At 40.9% G+C, this 23,619-nt stretch overlaps 1 protein-coding gene across 2 annotated transcripts in view; it reads right to left on the bottom strand.

Annotated features, from left to right (window-relative positions):
* tiam2a (TIAM Rac1 associated GEF 2a) overlaps positions 1-23,619 on the bottom strand; it is a 99,145-nt gene that overhangs the window by 67,513 nt on the left and 8,013 nt on the right. Inside the window, exon 1 of one of the 2 annotated variants that reach the window (XM_084741845.1) lies at positions 3,939-4,080. The exons of the other annotated variant lie outside the window; for it this stretch is intronic. The gene's annotated coding sequence lies outside the window, so the exon portion shown is untranslated. Of the gene's footprint in view, positions 1-3,938; positions 4,081-23,619 lie in introns of those variants that run through there. 2 annotated transcript variants of the gene reach the window in all.

The raw sequence follows: 23,619 nt of genomic DNA, 5'->3' as shown, positions 1-23,619 counted from the left end.
AACACATTTTTTCCTACTCAATTCCCCAAATTGTCCATTACAGCCCGTGTCTAAAATTCTTGCAAATGCATACAAGAGTTGACCCTTGGAATCTGTTAGCATCAGACTTATGGACTTGCAACTTGAGTAGGACTTGACAATAACTTGGACTTGAGCCTTTTGGCTTTAAAATAAGTTGCACCAAGGACAAGGATTTAAGGAAGGAGGTATGCTATTTGTTAAGAGGTGTGCCACAAATCATTTTCCTTAATTTCTTGAATCAACTAACTTAAGCACTATTCATTCAGCAAATCGACACTTATTTCCCTACAATACCCAGATCCATTTTGTTTTAAACCATTCCAACAGCTCCAATCAAGTTGCAGGAGAGAACCATAAGAACTAAAATTGCATTACTGAGCCCCAGTTGCAAAAAAAATGATACCAAAGATAATTTTGTCCATAAAAAAATGAACTGTAGTAAGCAAAATGAAGATGCAACAACTTCCAACTTTGTTCAACATTTGAAGTTGCAATAAAAAAGGCAGTTCAAGGCTAATATTAATATAGGCAGCAAGCTAATGTTTAGCTAACATTAACTTAACAGCTAAGTAACAATGTAAATCAATGAGGCTTGAAACTCATTACTTTATCATGACTTGTTTAGGACTCAACGTGTCAGGCATAGAACTTGTCAGTATTGACTTTGGACTTGTCTGAAAAGACTTGAAACTTACTTGTGACTTGCAAAATAATGACTTGATGAAGTCACTGTGGGTAAATGGTCCCACCTCTGGTTAGCATCACTAGTTCCCAGTAAGCATGGCAAGTATAGGGATATTTTGTGGGTTTTCTTGTATCCAGAAGCTACAAAGTGATGGTAAAGTAATTTTAAGTCTCTCTACATGAATGGAGAGTAACTAAACAATGCTCTCTGTGGAGTAAAGGCCAAGGAAGCAGCTGCTGACAACACTCGGCGTCAGCATAAAGCTGCTTGTCGAACTTGTCACCATGACTGCCTTCTTTTAAACACCACCACTGACGCTTTTCTTGCAAAGTTTATTCACACAGAGCAGTGCTGTGGGTATGAAAGGCTCAAAGGCATGCCAACACACAAACCTAAAGACACACACGTTTGCCTTCTGCTGTGTCTTGAACTGGAGTATTGTGCGACTGTTTCAGGAGAGAACAACAAGACAAGTCTTCCTTTTAGCTGCAAACCAGCGCGCCCAGTCTGAACTCTCCCTCCCTCTTCCCCTTCAGTCCTCTGTTCTCATCAATAGGCTTCCTACAGGCCATCTGCTCAGGGGCCAAGGGACCACTGGCACCCTTAACGCTCCTCGACACACCCCATGACCTGGCATTCTTCTCAGGCTGCCCCTGGGTGACTCCCACATAAGCTCCATGTTTAGTCTGGCACTACATGTGTCTTGGTTCTAGAGCTCAGACGAATGGTGAGGAATGGGCCACACCTCGACATGGTATAAACACAGTAGGTACATGAAGGCGGTGTGCTAAGGAAGTAACTGTCTCTTTCCTACATGAGGACCACCGTGCATTTGTTGAAAAGTCTGGAGAACTATGTTTGACCCTCTTGTCCTTGAATCTAAACTTGAGGAACAAAGCTGGAGGAACAAACTCAGAGGCAGCAGTGTGAAACACAAGGGAACTCCCCAGAGAACTGACATATAGCATGATGATGTTGGTGCAGTTTTCTAACCTCCTTTGCCATAAAACCTTAGAGATACAGAAGGCCTGTTGGACTTCTTTAACGATTTCCCAAAAGAGTACATTCAGTAGAGCAATACTGATGAAAATAAAGGTTAACCATGTGGTACAAGGCTACCAAGGGAGCACCAGCAGGGATTTTAACATTGATTTCTCATTGAAAACAGGATGATATTCGGTTTTAACATCCAAGATCTCTTTTCAACCACAATACACGTACACATTGTGAAGAAATTCCTCCAAAGTCATGTTTTACTAGTCTACACAAAGATGTAATTTCAACATTCAGGTCATGAATACAAACTGCACAGGCTGATCTGCAGCCATCATGAAGCTTCCAGGGCATCGTAATGGGAGAAGTTCTTAAAGTAAAGAAATTGCACTTCTTCCTGTAGCCTAATGTGCATGTGCAAGTACTTGGACATTTGGTTTGAGCTTCGACTAATTCGAAGGTATATGCACAGTGAAGTAGAATAAAGAGCATGAAAAACACTTTTAGTCCTGTCCAACCAACTGGAGTTCGAGACCTGCCTGTACCAATTTTTTTCTTCTCAGAAATTTCAGAGTAGTTTCTTAGGGAGGGTTAAAGCTGACAATAGGCTAATATTTGCACATTGTAGAGGATGAAAAATGTCACCATTGCAATTCCTGGTTAAATACCATCTAAATGTGAACATTCAATCAACGTCTTCAAACAGCTACTTTAAAGCTACTACTAGAAACTTTCAGATTTTGCTGATTTTGGAGGCCCCTGTGGACAAAAGCAATAGTGTTTCCATCACCATAACCACAAAAATATGACATAAAAAATAAAAATTCTGCAAAGAAAAAATCTTCATGTTTTGTTTTAACTGGTTAATATATGACTCACTGTAACTCAGTCTGGGAAAATGTAAACACAGACGAGTTTCATTTGATTTCAAGGGTAATCTGACCTGGCAGCAAGCTTTAAGAATAACTACACAGAAACAGCCAAGCTTGTCACTGATGGTCTGCACATATAGGCCATAATGAGGCATCACTATGAAACTGAGACTGTCTCACAACCACTTAAAAAATCCTTACAGTAGCTTGAAATGTTTTTTCGATGGAAAAATGTGCACTGGATCAATAAATGTAGTTCTGCTGGGAGAAATCATCTATCAACAATGCAAACAACAAATAAAGTGGCAAAGACAATCTCAAACAATCGAAAGTTCCAATGAGGTTTCATGCTTTTTCAATTATCATGCTGTGAATTACTAACCATGAGGTCATCTGTTATTGGTAGTGACTGTTAACACAATCTCACTGCCTTCCTGCTGTCAAATCACAGCCCATGGGACTCGTGTCTTATCACTTTCCGCTGGCACTGTGACAACTGAGCTCTTAAAGAAGCAGTGTGCTTAAAGCTTCACTCTTTTAGACACAGGTTCAATTCAAACTCATGCAAAACAACCCACAATTTCTCCTAGTACAAAAACAACAACAGGAAGCAGAGAAAAGAAAGTATTGGAGCCAAAGAGCAGGCCGACTCCTGCTGAGTTTTTGTCATATGAACCAGATTTAAAGTATCCTGCGGTTGTTTGCTTATGAGGAGAAATGCCTATCTATGAATCACTCGCTGAAAGCCCATATTACTGTGCGGCAGATTCAGCCAAAGCCACCAAACATCCATCACAGTGCTTGTTAAGTGTCTTTCGGACTTTTTCATTATGCATTTAGAAGCTCCGCACCTGGCTCCTGACCAAAAATGACATGGCAGCTTTCTGAAAGATTTATACACGTATGCCACTGTCATTCCTGAGTGATGCCAAGAAAAAAAAATGTCTCTAAACATTTCAAACAATTTCAGCATGAGATACAAAAGTTTAGACAGTGGTAAGTTTGTCAAACTCTGTTATTCTCACGATTGAGCGTGAGAAATGAATGAAATGTTGACAGACCACAGCAGAAGTGATAAAGGCTGAGATTGTGAAGGGTCACTTTGTTGTTTCTTTTTTTTTACAAGGCTTTTACAGCAAGGCAGACCAAACTCTAGAGATAAAACTAAAGTACAGACTGCTATCTAACAGATACAGGTGGAAACTAAACAGCACTCACACTTGCAAAGACAGACTGGAACCCACACCTGTGGATCTGGACAATAGGAAACACAGGACAACCTCTTCACCCGAGGCTCCTCTTAATCCAGTAAACAGGAGAAACAAAGGAAGAGACAGATAAAACACAGAGCCCATAACATGCCTTACCTCTGTGGCCCGGGCTTTAATCTAAGAGCTCTTTGAACAGCTCGCAAAGGAGAAATCTAGCTGCTGTTCTCTGATCTCAAAGTGGATTCTCCCTGTGAAGGCTCGTTGAGTCTTAAAGCAACATGCACACACACACCGCATCTGACTCACACACACCCAGATGCACTGAAGGACACGTGGAAACTCCCTCCCGACTTCGAAAGCAGCAGCGAATCATAATCCTCCTGGGGTAACCCTTGGTAACGGAGCGCCAAGAGGAAAAGCAACCAGGAGAGCTGGGAGGAAAAAGTGAAAAGTTCTCAACAGAAGAGCTCTCTCAGGAAGAGAAGTAAAAGATGTTTTATAGCTCTCATCCATTTTGAGAGAAGGCTCCACTACTCCACCGTGTTGTTTTTCCTATATCCCGCTTTTCCGTTGGCTGGGAGGAGGATGCAGGGAACGTTACAGCCAAGGCGGTTTTCCATAGCTGTTTGAGGCGATTGGGCCAGACAAGCTGGCGTAAGTTGGCTGCAGAGCTGCCTGGGAGGCACTGGGGAGGGCGCAATGACTGGAGCTCTTGTCTGACCCTAAATACCACAATGACCCATGGAGGAGGAGGCCAGGAGGCAGCCAGCTACTGGGGAGACGGAGAGAGAGTGTGTGTGTGTGTGTGTGTGTGTGTGTGTGTGTGTGTGTGTGTGTGTGTGTGTGTGTGTGTGTGTGTGTGTGTGTGTGTGTGTGTGTGTGCATTCTATGGAGGCCCATTACCAGAGAAAACTTCAAGTCATGATAATTAAAAAAAAAAAGTTCTTGCTAAGTCAAAATGAGATAGACTGTGAGCTTAAAAGTCATTTATTACATTAAAAGTAATATCACATAATTTCACAATTTTGACTTTTTATCTCATAATTCTGACTTTTTAAATCTCAATTATGATTTTTTTTCTCTTTATGACTTTTTAATCTCACAATTTTGACCTTTTACCTCATAATACAGAATTTTTATCTCATAACTTTTTACACGATTTTGACCTTTTATCCCAATTACTGTTTTGTCTCATAATGACATTTTCTCATAATCGCACATTTTTATCTCATATAATCAAACTTTTATCTCATAATTGTGGTTTTTCATCTCATAATTTAGAATATCAGAATTTATATCAGAACTTCATCTTTTTATCTCACAATGATGTTTTATCTCATAATTATGACTTTTTAGCTGGTAATTTGCGATTTTTTATTATAATTTCAACCTTTAATCTGATAATTATGACTGTGTATCTCATAACTTTGATTTTGGATTATGAGTTCAACTTTTTTTTTATCTCATAATTGTCTTTTTATCTCATTATCATGAGGATATTTTTTTTCTTTTTCTGGCAGAAAGGAACTTCCATAGTATGCAGTGAGCATGAGCCAGAGAATAAGAAAAAAGTCCAGTGAGTGAAGACAGAGGCTCGGTGTGAAGAAGAGCACGGCCACAGAGGAAACTACACAGGAGAAACACAGGGAGCATCATGAAAGCCTCTAGGTGCCAGAAGGGACAAATGTGCATCTCATTTTAAGGAGAAAATTAAAAACGCAAAGAAAATGAGTCAAAGCCTTCCCTGGAACAAAAAAAAAAATCTGAAATGCACTCAAAGTGTTGTGACTAAGCCTCATCCCACCAGAGACGAACTTGAGACCGCCGTCGGTCTAAAAACACACGCATGCCTCCATTTGTCTATGGTTCACATAGCTGTGGTCACACAGTTAAACTGGACCCATTCAGAAAGCCACACCAGAACACAACACGGCATCAGAACTGGACCAAGTGTGCCAGAACACTGCTCCTAAAGCTGCTCCCAACTCTCTCGAGAGCCAGTTTATTCCAGAGGAGCTGAGTGAATATTATGGGTGTTCAGGGAGATGTCGCAGCACTCCTACAAATGGAAAACATGAGAGCCCATGTAACTAGAATGCTCAATCGGCTTCTTCTCTAAAAATTCATCTCGGGACTGAATAGCTATTCAAAGTCACGACCACGCCACGCTGTATGAGCAGCTGTGGAATAGTCTTCCATCAGCCTGCTGCTTGACATAGAGACATCAGCCACGGGACACCATATTAGCAGCGTTCACCAGGGCTAAACAACATTGTTAACAACACAATGGTGCTCACGGCCTAGTCTGAGCTCCTCTCAAAGCCCTTTGTCCAGCTATAGATGGAGGCTGCTAAAAGGTTGGTCAACAACACGCTGAAAGGAGTGAGGCACTGAGAAAGAAGGAGAAGGCAGGGCGGGCCGCTGTGATGCATATTCATACTGAGCAGGTGCTGGGTCTAATTCCACACGGCCAAATGGTCTGACCCCTAATTAAGATCAATTAAGGCCCCAACAAGCTCTCCAGAGCCAAATTAAATCCCTCTATATTCCAAGCTTTGGCAACTGACTCCGGCACGCATCTCAAAGTAACTTCCATTCACATGTCAACTGCTGAACTAATGCAGTACATCATGATTACTATTCATACTCAGCAACCAAGGAGTAACCAAGTGTGGCACAGGAAAATGCATATCCAGTAGGCTTTCACAGGGAGGAAATCCAGAGTACTACTGATGTATGTGGTGAAACAGGTTTCAAAGAGTTTATCAGTACAGCTTTGCTTTGAGATAAAGCTTTCAAACACCCAGAATCCCCTCTGATACAGAAGCCCCGATGACCCCTGATGGCCTCTCTAACTGCCACTCTGCCCACTAATGTCAGTGTGACAAAAATCCATGTCCCTCACAGAAATCTTCTTCTCCAATTTGTGACCACAATTACCACCATGACACCAACATTAGGTGATAAAGCAGCTTCTTTTATGGCTGATAGTGAAAGGTAAGGCTTCTGTCATCTTTCAGCATTTCCAAACATTTCACTTGTCCAAATTTAATAAATTCATTTATTGTTTTTTTAGCCACACTAGCAGGTTTTGCTTTGTGTACGTGTCTGTCTGTCGGTCAGTCAGTCTATCACTTTGGTCCAGACTGAAATATCTCAGCAAGTGTTGGATGATTGTTGGTGATCCATGAACTTTTCATTTAGCATCACTATCAAGACAAAATGTTTTTGTCCAGTATTTTTATGAATGTTAACAAGTTAAACTAAGATGGTGAATGTGCTTAATATTCAGCTCAAAGTGCAGCCTTCCAGAGCTGCAGCATAGCTGTAGATTACATACATCTTTTATGGTCCAAACAACAAATTGTTTGAGAAAATGATCAAGAGATTAATTTATAATAATCCTTAAAATAATCCTTAGTTGCGACCCTAGATCCAGCACAGCACTTTACATATTTTCAGTACCTCAAGCACCTTAGATGGAGGCATCCCATTTCTAGGTTAACCTGAAAGAGATATTGTAGACACCTTAATTTTCCTGTAAATGATTCTTTCTATGTAAAACACATAAATTATGTCATATTTAACCTCAAACAGATTACTTGCAATAATCCAACTAAATGAAAAACTCACACTGGTCGAGGGATGCTCGTGGGACCGGGGCTGACAAATGTGGTGCAGAAAAGAGAGTTTGGTGGGCGGGGGGGAGTCAGAGAGAGAAATAGAGGGAGTTTTCAGTCGGCATACTAATATTTCTTGTCTCGCTGCTAAACAGCATGATGGAGCCACTCTCATAGCTGGAGGCCGTTTATGGTTTGATGCCATTGATTATCCTGCTCGCTGGGGACTGCAGTCTGCGGCAATTTGTGAACGAAAACTCCTCTGGGAGGAAATAAATTGATCTTAATTGCTCGTTTTAAGCAGAGATTAGTACACTGCCTCACACAGAAACATGGATTTAAATATCACGGGGCCTAGGAATTGGAAATTATAACTAGATGGTCGGAGAAACTGGGGGTGTAGACTGATGGAATTCACTTAAGCTGGGATGCTTTAAGTCAGGGTGAAAGGTCAAGTCTTTTGTTTAGTGCTTGGCTCCAAACCCACTCCATCTATTTAACAATTCAACTAATGGGGGTTATCTTGTGGAGAAATTTTCTTAACGGAACATTTTGCATGTAAAAAATATAGACTGTCTTGAAAGAGACAGTTTGGAGAAAAAGAGAGAGACACCAGCTTGGAATAGCAACAAAAGGTATTTTAGCTACTTAAAAACAGTCCACCAAAAATAAACTATTGTTGGTGTAAGTGTACATTATACTTAGAATATTTTCATTGCTTTACTTTGCTTTCAAACAGTCATTTCTGACAGGAAACTGCCGTTATACAAGCCAAACGTTGCTCTCTCCAAACTAACCAAACTCCACAGGCAAAATCAGTAATTTAATCTCACAAAACACAGGAGTTGCTGGTCTATCGCTGCCTCTGTATGTTTGTTTGTTTGTGTCATTGTGTGACTTTGGTTAATCTGAACTAACCTTTTACAATGCCAAAGTTGCACAATAACACAAGCCAACTAACAGATTGCTGCGGTGATAGACCTACATTTCCCATGATCTACAACACAAAATTACTGATTTTCTCTATGGAATTTGGTTCGTTTGGAGAGAGCAATATTTGGCTTATATAACCATGGTTTCCCAACAGAAAAAGGCTGTTTGATGGCAAAGTGTTGAAAATATTCTAAATATAGCATACACTTTGACATTGTTTCTTTAAGTGGACCTGCTTTAAGTAGCTAAAATACCTTCTGTTGCTGTACCTCACTGAACCCCACTTTAAATATTCTGAAGTTTACTTGTAGGTGTTTTTCCAATAATGCACTCCTCCTACATGTAATTGTGAAACGTGTACAAATACAAAAATCTGTGAAATGCAAATATTAAAAATGTGACTCACGATCTGTGACATTTAAATCATTCAAAGGTTATTCCTCCCATTATCTCTCCTCCACTGCTCCGCCTCTGCCTGATCATCCCTCTGTCCCATACAGTGAAATCTTTATTTTCTGCCAGCCTCCCCCTGCTGTCAGCTCAGTTCATTTTCTACAGATTGGAGCTCCTGTCAGACATGGCAGCCCAAAACACGGAGCGTCCGACACGACTTTAAATTAACTGGGATGTGTCGCCGCATGCAGGCTGTCTGCTAACAAAAGGAGGGTGATGCGTGTGCCTGTGTGTGCACGAGAGAACAGCACCAGAGGGTTCCTTCTCAGCTAAAAAAAAAAATCTAAAATGAGAAATGTGGTGCAAACATCATCTGATGCTTTGTTTAGGGGAGACACTGACTCAGAACATCCTCAAGGGGGTGTCAGTACCCATCTTCTGCCTGAGTGTGTGTATGTGCTTGCACTTTTACATGTGCATGTTTTGGATGGCAGAGGGAGGAAGAGGTTAACGGCTCTTGCAGAAAGATGGAGCGTGTGTGAGATGAAGCAAACAGCTGGACAACTGCAGGTGCAAATCAGCTTTCCATCAGCTTCTCTGCCAATTAAGCGGCTTAATGGACAGAAGAAGGTCGTTTTGAGGGTTAAATCGGTGAAGGAAAAAGACACACTCACACAGCATGTACTTGAACTTGATCCAGAGCTACAGTATCTGGCTTTCAGACTCACTTGATATTCCCACAATTAAGCTGGATTGATGTCGTGGTGCAATCATTATGCTCTCACACACACCTCAACATCTGTGCTGCATCAGAATATCTCATCTCAAGTCTTTTAGTCAGCCTCATGGCATTAAGCTGTATTTGAACATACATGCTATACTAGCAGTATGTACTGAATTGGCTAGGATACAGTATGCAAACAAAAGCTCAATCTGGAGTATGCCAAAAATTCACAGATGTCATACCATTTTGGAAAAAACAAATCTACAGTATGCAATGGACCAGTCTGCTGTATCCCACAATACAACACGAGGGCACAACTATTCAGGTCAAGAGGAAGTTTTTCAAACTTCATATGTTTTACAGCTGTGTATTGGCAAGAATCTGACAATACAATATGGATCATGATATAGGGTTTTGATCCAGTATATTGTGTATAATTACACAAGATTGCTAATTTTTAAACCAAATTTTAGGAAAGCTGTCATAATATAAAGATCACACTAAAATATGCATAACACCTGAGTCAAAAAGTTACATTTTTTATGCAATCAGAAGACTTTAGATAGATAACAATACTGCTATGCAGTCGGGGGTTTATACACAACACAAAATAAACTACTGCCATGAATCCTTGCATGTGTCACAACATTACAATACAGCGTTCTTGAGGATCAATACAATACCACAAAAGATAATACTGTGATACTCAAGTGTAATGATATTACTACTATTAACTCAATAAATTCACGACTGATCATTTATCAGGTGAGAAATCAACAGTGTGCGTTTCAAATATTGACAGTTATATGAAAATAGATGGTGAAACAAAGATGTGTTCCCACATTTTGGCGTTATTAAGCTTCACAAGTGCCTGCCTACCTTCTTGCCCTGCAGTCACACAAACACAAGCCACAGCAGCCAAAACACCAAAGTTATATTACATTTTTGGCTCATTTTATTCAAATTATGCAGCTATTGCCAAGGGGGGATACGGTCAAACCAGCACAGACATCAACAAAATCACCACGAGTCAGCAAGTTTTATGAAAAGGCACACAGTTTGATTGAATCAAGAGTAATAAGGATAACATTACACGTTCAACAGAAATACTGAGAGAACTAGTTCCAACACACGTTACACTTGCAGGGAAGTAATGTGACAAAACTAAGCAAATCTGGTTCCTTCCAAATGTCATACAGGCCAGTCTCTGAGGTAGTAGTTTATCTTTGAAAAATCCTGAAAATCCAAATAATATTTTAAAGCACAAAGAGGTGAAACAGCAATGGCACTTGTGGTGGGGGTTTGCCATTAGACATGCTGTCTGATTTCCAAAACCAGAAACCTAAAGCTAAGGCTGGCCTACTACGCTGCAATATTTACTGATTTAATAGCTTCATACCGCATACTACTAAGAAAAGCACTATGCTTTATCACTGGTGGACACTGATGGAGAAAAAAAAACCTTACAGGTTGCCCCTATAAAACATGATAAAGTGCCCTCTACAGTTCCTCTTCAGTGAAGAAAATGCAAGTGCAGTGCCATATTGGCTGCCCTACATACTAGAAAATTAGTTGGCCTCTACGTCCCTCTAAATGGTCACCTGTGTGTTTTTATTACAGAGGTGTAGTAGTTGTGTCACATAATATAACAATTTTAATCTAACCCAGGGATCATGACTGTTTCACTATAAATGCAATGTAAATTTTGGCATTTTGGCATTTTTGCCCCTGCTCCTCAGAAAACCTGAGTCCGCCATTGTGCAGTATGCAGTACATATTACATCTTGTTGGCAGTACAATAGGTGGGTCCGAAGTCAGCCATAGTCTAACCAAAGCCAAGCTAAAGCTATTAGAGCTCCTGTCATTAAACTGCAGAGTTACAAAAGAAAATGCCTGGAGGTGGTGGTAAAAGTAATAGAATGAGTGACAGGTGGTGCATACGAACCGTGTGGAGTCTTTCGCAGCTACAGAGTCAGATAAGACACCCCGAGGCTCCTGGGAAAACAAGCACACACCCAGCCCTGCCCAGGAAGATGGGGGCAAAGCGCAACCACTTCCTCACACAAAAGGGAAGGAGAGATACCTAATTATCTCCCCGGCGATAAGAGATAGGGGGAGAAAAGTGCCTTTGAGGCGGAGAGAAGGGAAAAGAACGACGACATTAGTGGTTAACCTTCAGGAGTTTGAATCTCAGGCATCATGATTAAAGAGAAAACCTTTTTCTCCTCCTCGACTTTTTGCCATGGTTCACGGCGACTTTGTATATTTTGCGAACGCCTGCATAATACAACTGCATTAAACCCATTCGCAAACTGTATTATCTCCAGTGGAAGTGACTGTGGCTGTCCTTTGTGCGCTGCAGGATAATCTGTCACACGCGCCGTGCTGTGAGCTCTGGTGATTAATATGATCAGCCCGCGACTCACTCGCTCATTACCATAGCGGTAGCCACTGTAGTATACTGCGGCAGTCATGTGAGACACACTCCAGCCTCCCAGAGGTGATCCATCAGAGATCATTGACCAGTGAGGTACAATATCAGTCACACAGAGCCAGCTGCTAGGTCACACACAATCACCAGAGGTTTCAGGGAAACAATGAGGTACTGGGGGACTTGGGAGCAGGTACGAAGTGTGTGCGTACAGTAATCGATGGGTTCACACAGAATGCAGAAATCGTACAACTTATACAAAACCACACTGTAAAAATACATTTTGTCTGTAATTGAAAAAGTAAGTGACTTAATTTGAAAAGACAAGCTGAGGTTATTTTGTAACGATTCAAAATAAACTTAATCCAACTTGGTTGTACATGTGAAACACACATATACCCATGAACATTTGCATCTTCAAAGCCTTGAATTTTGTGTCCACATTTCAACTTCCATGATCCCATTTGTCCATCAAAAAGTGTGACTTTTCATGTGCACTATATGGCCACAAAAGTTATTTTCCCACTTTAAACATTACCTCTAAATGCAACACCTGATCCTATGGTGCCAAAAAACTCACTGGGGGCCAACACTGTAAAGAAAAGAAAGAAAGAAACTATTTGTTCTGTTAATTATTCAAATAAACTTAATTATAATTTGGCTGTACATGATAAAACATGTTCAACAAGCTTAAGATATTAAGTTGAACCAACAAATGTTTAGTCACACTGACAAACATTTCTAGCTTTTAACATTTACTACAATTTATTAACTTTTAATTATCTAATTCAAAATAAGCCTCCATGAATTATCTTTTTAACAGAGACACAAAGGGAGTTTCGGTTTCTTCAAACTATGAAAAGAAGGGTCTCAGGTGAGTTTTGACTATCAAATGATATGCTGATCCACTCTGTACAGTACAATCATTCAACCCACCAATTAAAGTCAAAAGACTTCAAGTTAGAGGAACTCATGTTTCTGAATTGTTCTGAAAATAAATAGAAATTTTAAGTTGAATGAACTTGATTGAATAAGACTTAATCTTAACTTAATATTTTTGTTAAGATAATGAGAAAAGATTAATTGTTTCCACTTAATTTCTGTATGATCTTTTTTACAGTGCACAAACACACGAGAGCCATCAATCACTGGACTCAACAGGAAAGAAAACCTATTGAAGGGGTGAAAATCGATTCATCTACAAACTGAAGAGGACAAAACAAATCTCTCAAAGGGCCCCAGACGTGAACCAGCTTTATAAAAGCTGTGCCTTCCACTCAAAAATGACATGCGGCTGGTGAATACAGCTCTATCTGGGGTAGTAGGGCAAACAACCAAGACTGGCTTTGTCCCAGCAGACACACACACACAAACACAGAAACCACACACACACACCTGCTAAGCTGGCATGTCCTGCTGCAGGGGAGGGCCAAACCGTCCATCCAGATGCTCTATGGGTATATATATGTGTGAGAGTGTGTGTGTGTGTGTGTGTGTGTGTGTGTGTGTGTGTGTGTGTGTGTGTGTGTGTGTGTGTGTGTGTGTGTGTCCTACTCTCATCCATCACTGCCAGAGACGCGCATTAATCCCTCTCTGCATTCTTGAGGAGCTCTGACGCCAGAGGGAGCTTGCCCTTGTGGCCTCCCCCACCCTTGGTCTAAGAGCACCAGTCAAGCGACTATTGCACGCTGCAGGAATAAAACTTTACCCAGAAATCAGTTGGCACAGTGTGCACTGATGGATCAGGAAAGGTTGACACTAATGGATATGGTAATTTAATGTTATCTCCCTATGCCAAGGCGAGCCATATGTTGATGGTAAACTAGCGCTCCAACTGGCAGTGTTGCTCCTTTTATGGGCTATTAAGAGCTTAAGTGTAAATCACAGCCAGGCCATACAGGACATGAATCACTCAACACACTTGGATCAAATTCATGAGCATTATTCTCTTGACCACACAGGTCAGGACAACATCTGACAGATAAACAAATAAACAAACCAATGAAAGCGATAAGCAGGTGAAGAAATATGAAAATAGGTAACAATGGGGTCACGGTACCTGTTGGTACAAGCTCAGCACTTTCTCAGTTTATTCATCATGTCATGTCTGCTGAAGCTGTAAACTGTGACAAACTGACAGGAGAAAGCCAACATGACGCTATTAGAGGTTGTCAGACTAGTCTGGGCCTGTCTGGATGGTTTGTTCATCTTGGTCAAGGTTAAAATAGGCAACAAAGGAACTGACGCTCAGCTAGCCATTAGGGCCCATTACCTGAGGTAATTACAGCCCTTATTAAAGCCTTTCTTCTACCACACAGGCAGATCTGAACGATTGCCTCTGTTAAGTGCTCAGGATGGACTTTACCAGGTGAGAACCTCATCTAAAGATGGCATGAGATGATTCAGTGACAGTCAGATTGCTTTTAATGCTGACACTTACAGGAGAAATATGTGATACATACATCTACAAAGACTACTCATTAATCCATTAGTCAATGGAAAGAAAATTAGCTGACAACTGTTTTGAAAAAAATTTGTCATTTCATTTAATATTCAAACAAAAATATAATTTTACAGAGCATTTTTCACATTTCCTAGACTGAACAATCGATTCATAGTGAAAATAACTGGCAAATTAATCAACAATGGAAATAATCCTTAGTTGTTCCCCTGGTAATATATTTACGGTACCAAATCATAAAATGACCCTGATATGTCATGAGAGATTTAAAAAACCTACCAAGCTGAAATAATGGCTTCTCTGACAACAAGGCTGGAGCCAGCATGTTTCCCTTTGAAATCTCCATTCAGGTGTGGAACATCTGTTTTTGTTTGCCCATTTCACGTTTATTAGAGTTCAAATTAGTGCTGAATGTTTGCCAAATGAGTAAATGTCTGTTTATGAGTCATAAGAAATAATTAATAATCTTTTATATGTAGTTTATAACTGAAGAACTAAACAAAAAGTTAATTGAGTGTGACAGGCAGAAAGTGATGGTCACTGATATCCAGAGTGTGTATTTTTTTTTTAGCAGTGGGCTCTTGTTTTTAAGATAACAGGCTTAAACTTCACATTGACAGACAGCTGACAGAGTTATAAACCGGTGTTCAACTTAAAGTGTAGGATTTGTTGTTGCTTGTCATTGTCAAAGTATAATGTTGTGTAGGTTTAGTGTCCCTGCAGGCAACCTGCTGGTCTGGGGAAGTCTGAGGAGGGCATGAGGGGAAACAACTGGCTTCAACCATAAGATCGTACATTAAATAGAATTTCAATCTATTTAATATACTGTCTATGGCTTTAACTCACTGTTTGGACCCCAGTACTCATTTTTGAATGTTAGGGTCTTACATATTGCTCTTTTAAAGAAATGTCTGAAAGAAGTGAGACCGAGCTACAAACAATCAGGATTATCCTTCTCTAGCAGAACGGAGGATTAACTTGTTCAAAACAAATTTCAGGACTGCTTTGCTCATTAGAAATGACCTTTTTTGCACCGGTGAATCCGAGACACATCACTAATGCATTAGACAACTCAGGATTGTAATTTCTTTCTGTTTAAAATGAAAATGAATGTGATGATTCACCAGGGAGGCTTTAGTATTCTCCTCACACTGTTGAGTCTGTGCAAGACAAGCCTACATCCTTGTGTCTAGCTGAGCTGAGTGGAGCCAGGCGAGCGGCTGTAGATGGTCGGATAAAGTGGAGGGGTTGTCAGCATGAGGTCGTGGACCTACATCAGAGCCCTGTAAACACAGGACCACAGTCTGGACGGCTAAATAAACCATCCATCAGGTGAAATCACTGCTGTTTAGACATCCTGCTGTACCTGGAGCCTATATACATGCATGTTTACATACACACAGTGTGTAAATGTCCTTAAACACTCATGCAGCCTTTAAAAAGGAAGTATCCCACTTATAGTCCAGCTTTAGTAAACATGGTCCGGAGCTCACAGGCAGACAGAAGTCATGTAAATCTTCACATAAAGTAACCATCCTTGGACGTAAAGCTGCTCACAGCTACTGGCTCTCTACAGAAACTAATATTCTCTGCTGAGCTGGCTGTTGATCAAAGGTGGGTAAATTCCCGAAGCAATAAACAGGTTATGAAATAAGACCAGCTTAGTGCAATCTTGCTCTTACAGGAAAGCAGTAACACTATTGCTCCTGTTATCATTAACCAAAACAATATGTTTTATTGCAGCTTCTAGCCCAGCTGGCGATAATATACAGTATCTGTTACTGTCCATAGCACAGATAAGAGGAGAGAAATCTGAGCTGCACTGTCTGCTCAGCATCCTGAGAGCACTGATGATGGGTGAGACAGCTGGTAAGGAGCCAGACACACACATAGACACACACACACGGAAATTTTACTCATCACCAGAGCTACCGGTTCTGGATGTCTGAGGATACTCTGTGCATGCAGCAGGCTCTTAAATATCTGCGTAGGAAGGCAACTATGTGCACATATAGTATGAGCCTGTTACAGGCAGACAGCTAGGTTAGAGATGCACTGATTGTGAAATTCTGGGCCAATAAAAATGTTTAAAATAACCATTTAGGTAACAACTGATGCAAGACAAAGAAATGTTCATTATATACGTAGATATACAAAAATAACTTTACTTATATAAAAGCACAATATGCAACATTTTCCTAAAAACTGTATTGATTCATATAAACATAACTCTTCTAAATCCTCACTTATGACCCACTAGAAGTGTGTGGAGGTGTCTGTCTCTGCAGAAACCTTGCCCTCTGCCTGTATTTTCTTATTATTTTGCTATACTTAGGCCGCTGCTCGGCTTCCGCCTGTTTGGCAGGGTTTGTAGCCCCCAGTCAAAAAAGCGCACAGGTTTTAAGGTCGGAACTCTATACGAAATGTTGCAACCAATAGTTACATTGCTTTCTGTCTCTTTCTTCTACTCTCCGTCTGTGAGAGCTGCAGAAAGCATTTCTCTCTCTCTCCCTCTCTCTCTCTCTCTCTCTCCTTTGACTGTATTCACTCAAAATCCAGGACTGTGCAGAGGTGTGGGCATATTTATTTCTCAAACAATCAGAAAGTAACATTTTATTTCATTGCTTTGTGCCCGATAACAGCACTCGCTCTTTTAATCCACTTTCTATGTCTCTCACCCTCTATCCCATTCATTGAGTCGGGGAGGAGGTGCCACCTTTGAACAATGTGATTAGAAATAATCCTGCATAATTTACCTTTACACTGTCTTTGAATGAGCGCACCTTACGTCATGACCTCACCAAGTCAGCAGCTGGGTATGTTATGCCAGCTACTGTTGTCTAAGTCCAACTGCAAATAATCAACAGAACATGTAACCAGCACAAAATTGATGCAACACAACAGATAAAAAGGAAAAACAGGCAAATATCAGCTGACACAAGTGTTTAGCCAATATATAATGCATCCCTAAAACAAACAAACCACTACTTTTGATTGGAAAGAGCCACAAGTGACCAATAATGGCAAGCAGTGTATTGCATCTGTCTGAGGGGAAATGGACTTTTTTTTTTAAGTGTGAGAAATGAGGCCACACATTGACACGTCAACCCCCACAAACAGGTTTAACACCTGCGGTGAATGTGTGTCAACACAACTTTGCATGTCTCCTTGCCTCTTTTCCAGCAGATGCTCAGTCTGTGCACAACCCATGACCTAGTTTCTGTCACCAAACTATGTCAGAGGTCAACATGCAATTCAGTGGATTACATAGAATGTTGTGGGAAACCAGTTTGAAGAAAATTTGCTTGGTAATGTGCGTGCATGTGAGTTTGTGGCTTTGTCTCTGAGTCCTTCTCCCTTCAAGTAGAAACAGATTTTGACTCTTAACCCAGGCAGGAATTCTATAAAGCTCCCTCTACAAGGAGCCCAAATGGCAGAGGTGAGATTAGATTTCACTGTTGAATTATCACAAGAAATTAGCTGGGAGCCGTTATCGACTTGTAATCCAGAACAGGTGCTCGACAAAGCACTGGAGCGGCACTCTGTTTAACTGGGAAAGTTAAATAAACGCAGCAACAACAAAGACTGACTTGTGGCGGCTACAGGAAAAACACCTAAACCAGTTTCTCTAGTCACGCGGACACAGAGGCACGTGAGCTAATTCGATTGCTGCAGAAAAGTCACAGACAAATCTGTGCAAGACAAACTCCTTTGTCCTGCTCTGCAGAGCCTTTTCACAGAGGAATGCAGTTCATAAAGGCCGATAACGCAGAAACAAGCCAGTGCGGACACCAAATCATAGAAGGGCATGGCAAGGCTCGGCTAAGTGCTAGCAGCTGTGCCACATGTGCACCGCTTTTACCGACATGATTAAATTAAGGTCCCTGCCAGCCTCGTTATTATCCCATCCATATAGTGGAGGCTAAAGAATGCCAATGAGGGCCGCACTCATTATGCAGTCGTCATGCACCGTGCCCAGAAAGAAACAACTACTTTCACACGATCACAGACTGTAAATCAACAGCTGACAGGCTTCTTTTGTCACTCTGAAAAATTATAGGTCAGTCCTTAATTTTCATTCTGTAAAAATAAATTCTTCCACCAATTGAATTACTGCTCACGGGCAGATGCGACAGCCCGGTGATGTCCCACAGGACGGGGCTGGTGGAATCAACAGACAGATGCTCGGACCAGCGGAGGTCACGGAAGGTCAAGCTGTTCCATTATGAGAGGACAAGGGTGGTATTTATTCAGAGCCTTCTCCTCCTAAGCAGGGGTGGGCTTACAGAGAATGGGGATGGATACTTAACCCTTCAGGCAAAAGGATGACTACAGACCATCCACTGTTTCTCTCATTACTGTTGGAGAAATGGCAACTGTTCCACCCACACCCACAGCACAGAAGGTAAAAGGAGGAAAAAAAGGCACAAAAAAGTTGCAGGAGAAATTCACAAATTATCCGAGTCCTGAATGATCAAGAGAAGGCACTGCCACCCAGGCTGGATAATAAGAAATGGATAGGGGAATGGGGTGTTCTGACAATACACACACTGCCACAACTCATGCACTGCAGCCCACTTTAAACAGCAATAATGACCACAGAGGCATATAGTGGTTTAAACAATCTAACCTGATCTGACTTGTCTGCAGAGTCTGCAAGGCTGTTTTGTCTCACACTACATCAAAGCGACTGTGATGTACCCAGTGCACAGCATACAGAAAACGATACTAAACTTTTTCAGTACTTGTTACACTATGTATGAACGCGTCTCAGCCTTGGACTCCTGTGGCTAGCCAAAGCATACTGCATGGCTTGACAAAAAGCCCAGACATTAAGCCTGATGATATGGATGCTGGAATAAGATTGGAAAGAATGAGTGCAGTCTTCCAGCTTGTTAAAATACTTGCCGGCCTAGAAAAAAAAGGCCAGTGGCAGTGTATGATAGCATGATTAGCACAAGCAGCAGTCATGTCTGGGACCAAACATGAACACTTGTACCCCCCACCCCCCCACACACATACACACATACATCACACATCATCATTTCAGAAAAGCTGCCCACTGACTAATGGGTTACTTTCTCTTAGAGAACACTAAAGGGCCAATTAAGTGTTTTTAAAAAAATAAGACTTATGAAAAATGTATCATTTCAAGGCAACTATGTAGGGTTGGTTGGTTCCCAACTCGTGATCTTTTGGTTTTGTCTAGAAACTTGAATCTTTGAGTTTTAGATACAAAAACATAAATAATGTTTAATAATTTAATATTTTCAATCGCAACCATTTAATTTACAAACACCCAAATAGTGCAAAATTGGGCTCATAGCTTTTTCATTCACAGATTTTGTTTGGTTTCTAAAACTCAAAGGCTCAAGTTTGTCTAAAGAAGAAAAGTAAATTATCTCAACAAAAGATTATAGGTTGGCAAAACTTGTGAGAGTCTATCTTAAAACATAAGAGTTTGAATTAAAACTCAAAAATGTATTCAAGCCAGCTGCCTTGAAATTATGAGTTTTCTCAACTTTTTTTAGTGTGCCAACAACAAACAAAAAAGTTGAAATGTGTTAATTAAGGTTTTCACTTCTTAATTCAAAATTTCATCAGCTTCAGGACAAATGAACATATGATTCATCGAATAAAAGTAGAAAGCATAGAGAGAAATGATACACGAGGCTAATAATATAACATGACTGTGTAAGTACAGCTTACACCCAGAACTGTAAAAATCATCTCAGCTATCAGGAAACCCCAGTTCCTGGCGTTTCTTGACATTGTTATTATTAGTTTAAGCCTGGGCATGCCAGCATGAACCTATGCACTGTATAATATTGTTATTAGTATAAAAAGAAGGCAACCGCAAGTTTCCAGTGAGGCTGATGTCTCCACGCGAGTAGACCACGAGGCTTGCCGCTGGAGACAAAACCACTCGCTCGCACACACAGAAAATTACTACCGAGGAGCAGGACGAGCGCCTAAAGAGACAAGGATGGTTTTCAAAATAACTTCAAGAAAATATCACGGTTATTAAAGTCATTCTTTTACAGTTTGAGGCTTTGCCAGGCAGAAACAGACATTTGGACTGAGGAAATTGGCAATCCCTGATGAAAACTGTCTAAGTCAGTGTGGACACCTAAGGCAAAAAAAGTGAAATAAAGCTTTCTAGTACTTGTTTGTATTGACAAAGGAGAAGAATTGCAATAACTTCAACACCAAAGTGTATCCAGTGCATGTCACAGAGTTGAGTGACACAACATATTAGTCACCAGTCAGGGCGTGCTCTTTGGATCACTAACCTCATGAGACTGTGAATAAATGATTTCACCCTCCAAAGGGGAAATGATTTATAATGAATGACTTCACCGCTGTATGTATTCACTTTACACCAGATCCTCCTGTCACATGCGAGGCAAATATCAGTGAGTATATAAAAGGGCGGTGGATGTAGAGAAATGCAACATCTCTCAGAGAGGTGTTTTTCTTCTTTGATTAGGCAGCAAGATTCATGAAAGCTGACGAGGTCGAGATCAAAACTTTCAGCCTTTAGAGCCAACAGGCGGTTCACACACAGCTACTCCATCAGCGCTGATGATGAAGGATTTGAGAGTTATGCTGCATAAAACAGAGTGCTTCTTATTCAGCTAGAAAGAATGCAACAAGAAGAGCTGCTATTCAACATGTAGCCCCACATACTTCAGCAGTGATTTTCTAATATGCACACACACAGGATATGCACACATCCCTAGTAGCTGTGAGTCAGTCGTTCCCCTTTTTACCACAGAGCGCCAGTCTAAATTGTAGACACTGCATGCTCACACATCATCCACATCCAAGGAGATCCATCTGGAAAAGCCAACAATGGTACCGTTGAGCGGGTCAAACCACAGGGGAGGTTTGAGGGGTTGAGTGAGATGACCCATAATGTCCTCACCATAGCATAAAGTATCATGGCTAGGACACAGAGGAAGGTGAGGTCACAAAGTCTAACCAAAGGCGAAGTCATGACCATTTGAAGGCTGTTTTAACTTTGTAGCATTCACAATATCTAGACTTTTGTGTCCTATTTTATGCGCAAAAAGTGTTTCATAATTACACCAGGAAACTGTGGTCACAGTATTAGTTACCTCTTTAGAGAAGAAATTCAGAATTTCCGGAAATGCTTATTCACTTTCATGCCTAGAGTTAAGCTGTGCTTCCACCACAGAAACATCCAGGGACTAGGAACTTTTGGAGGACCAGGGTCTTGAACAGGGATGTTATTTTACCCCCCTTAAAGTTCCTGCTTGGCAGGTATATACACACACACATCAATAGCAAAAAATAACATTGGCATTTTGGAACATAAAACAGCTGACTTAACAGACTATTCAAGTCAAGGCATGGTGGGAAATTAGTGCTGTCATGACAATATTTAAGTGTGCCTCATTTTGATCCACTTGTATTTGCCTGTTAAAGTTACTGCACTATGGTACTAATGCAAACTCAAGACTCCCTGTATCTGTTCTAAATTTCCTCCTCTGTCCTCTAACATTTCAGCACATTGTGTGAGTTTATGATATAATAGGGCTGGGCGGTATGACAAAATTTTCATATCACGTTTTTTTTAAAAATCATATCGTTTCACGGTATTTGACGGTATTTTTTTTTTCATGCAACAGTGTTCTTACCCACATTTTCTTCTACTGAGAACAGAATTACTGCAGTTGATTGTCTTCAAATAGCCCATTTTACTGTCACAAGGACTGTATCATGTTTTTTTTTTATGTCCAGACAGGTAAAAGCATGACCCCTTCAAAGTATGGTTACCATCACATGGACGACTATACAATTAAACGTCCCCACCCACGCTAGTCGGCACCAGAAATACTAGTCATTTAAAATATTTAAAAATGAAATATTCGTCAATTTTTCATTCATGCATGATGCCAGTTATCTGTTGCCGCACGCCACTAGTCGGGGCTGAGTCTCTGACCCTGCTTGTGTGAACCGATCGCCGTGGCAACACCGGATGTTTACATCAGCGAGGTCGGACAGATGATTGTAGACTGTGACAGAATACGCTGATATATATTCACTCGACTGGAGAAATGTGACCGCATTAAGCACAGGCACAGACATAAACCTGCAGGCGGAGCTGCTGCTGCTACTACTAGCTGCTAACGTTAGCCACACTGTGTGTCAGGCTGGCAGCTAACGTTAGCTCTGGGTCACTTACCTGCAGACACTGTGACCCTCTTCGGTCTAAAAAGGTGAAGCATAAGCGTGTAAGGTTTGTATTACACAGCGCGAAGTAGCGCGCATTTCAGCGGCATTTAAAGTACGATTTGGCGATTGTAGATTGTGATTAACGTCTTCAAATGGCTCTTAATATACACAGTATTTTTTTTCGGACAGTGTTTAACATTATAAATTAATACATTTTGCCTTGTGTTTTCTTAGCGACTATTCTAAATTAAATTTGGCATCTAATCAACAGAGAAATTAGTTGTCAGGAACATCCTTAGTACACACGCTCAAGCAAGCATACCTGTGGTGTTGGTGTGCAGCAGTGAAATGGGTCCCCGCTGAAACACTTTGCCGCCGCGCACGTTCTGGACGTTGTTTGGGCTATTCACCGGTATGGCGGTATATGAAAAATTCATATCATAATGAAAATTAAGATCGGTTTTCGGTACGAACCGGTATTCCCAGCCCAGCCCTATGATATAATGAAACACATTTCACATTTTCCGTACAGTCCCAGTTTGTTGTCTCTTTGTCAGATTCTAAAAGTAAATGTTATGGTGTGTCCCACAGACACACCAAATTTCAAGAGCTGAAAAAGCTTAGCATAAAGACAAGAAAAAGTGAGGGAAAGCAAAAACAAAAAAAAAGTTCAAAACTAATTTGTCTACCAACACTTATAAAGCTCGCTGTTGTGTTGACCCTCTGATAACCTCCTCTGGATCAAAGTAGTAGTGCTTGGAAAGAGTGAACAGGACTGGATCAGTGGGAGTCTATAAACCAGGTTTGTTTTCTTGGCTCCAGCACCTTTAATAACATTAGGATCGAGCTGTAGACAAATTAGGAGTCAGCTTCTCCAATGACAGTTGAATGTCAAATACCATTAATAGCCTCTGGTATCCCCTGTACAGACAGGACACACGTGTGTCTGCTGTGTTTACAGCAGCCTGGTGGTCTGGTTGTCAAACCATCAGGTTCAGAGATTCTGTAATGTTGTATTGCGCTTCTGTGAGTGTCAAGTCTTAATTATCCTCTGACACACATGTGAACCCACC

This window comes from Lutjanus erythropterus, chromosome 18 (assembly GCF_056507025.1).
Source record: "Lutjanus erythropterus isolate fLutEry1 chromosome 18, fLutEry1.hap2, whole genome shotgun sequence".
NCBI classification, from domain to species: Eukaryota; Metazoa; Chordata; class Actinopteri; order Lutjaniformes; family Lutjanidae; genus Lutjanus; species Lutjanus erythropterus.
The sequence above is the reverse complement of the archived record's forward strand: the minus strand, read 5'-3'. Positions and strand labels throughout refer to the sequence as shown.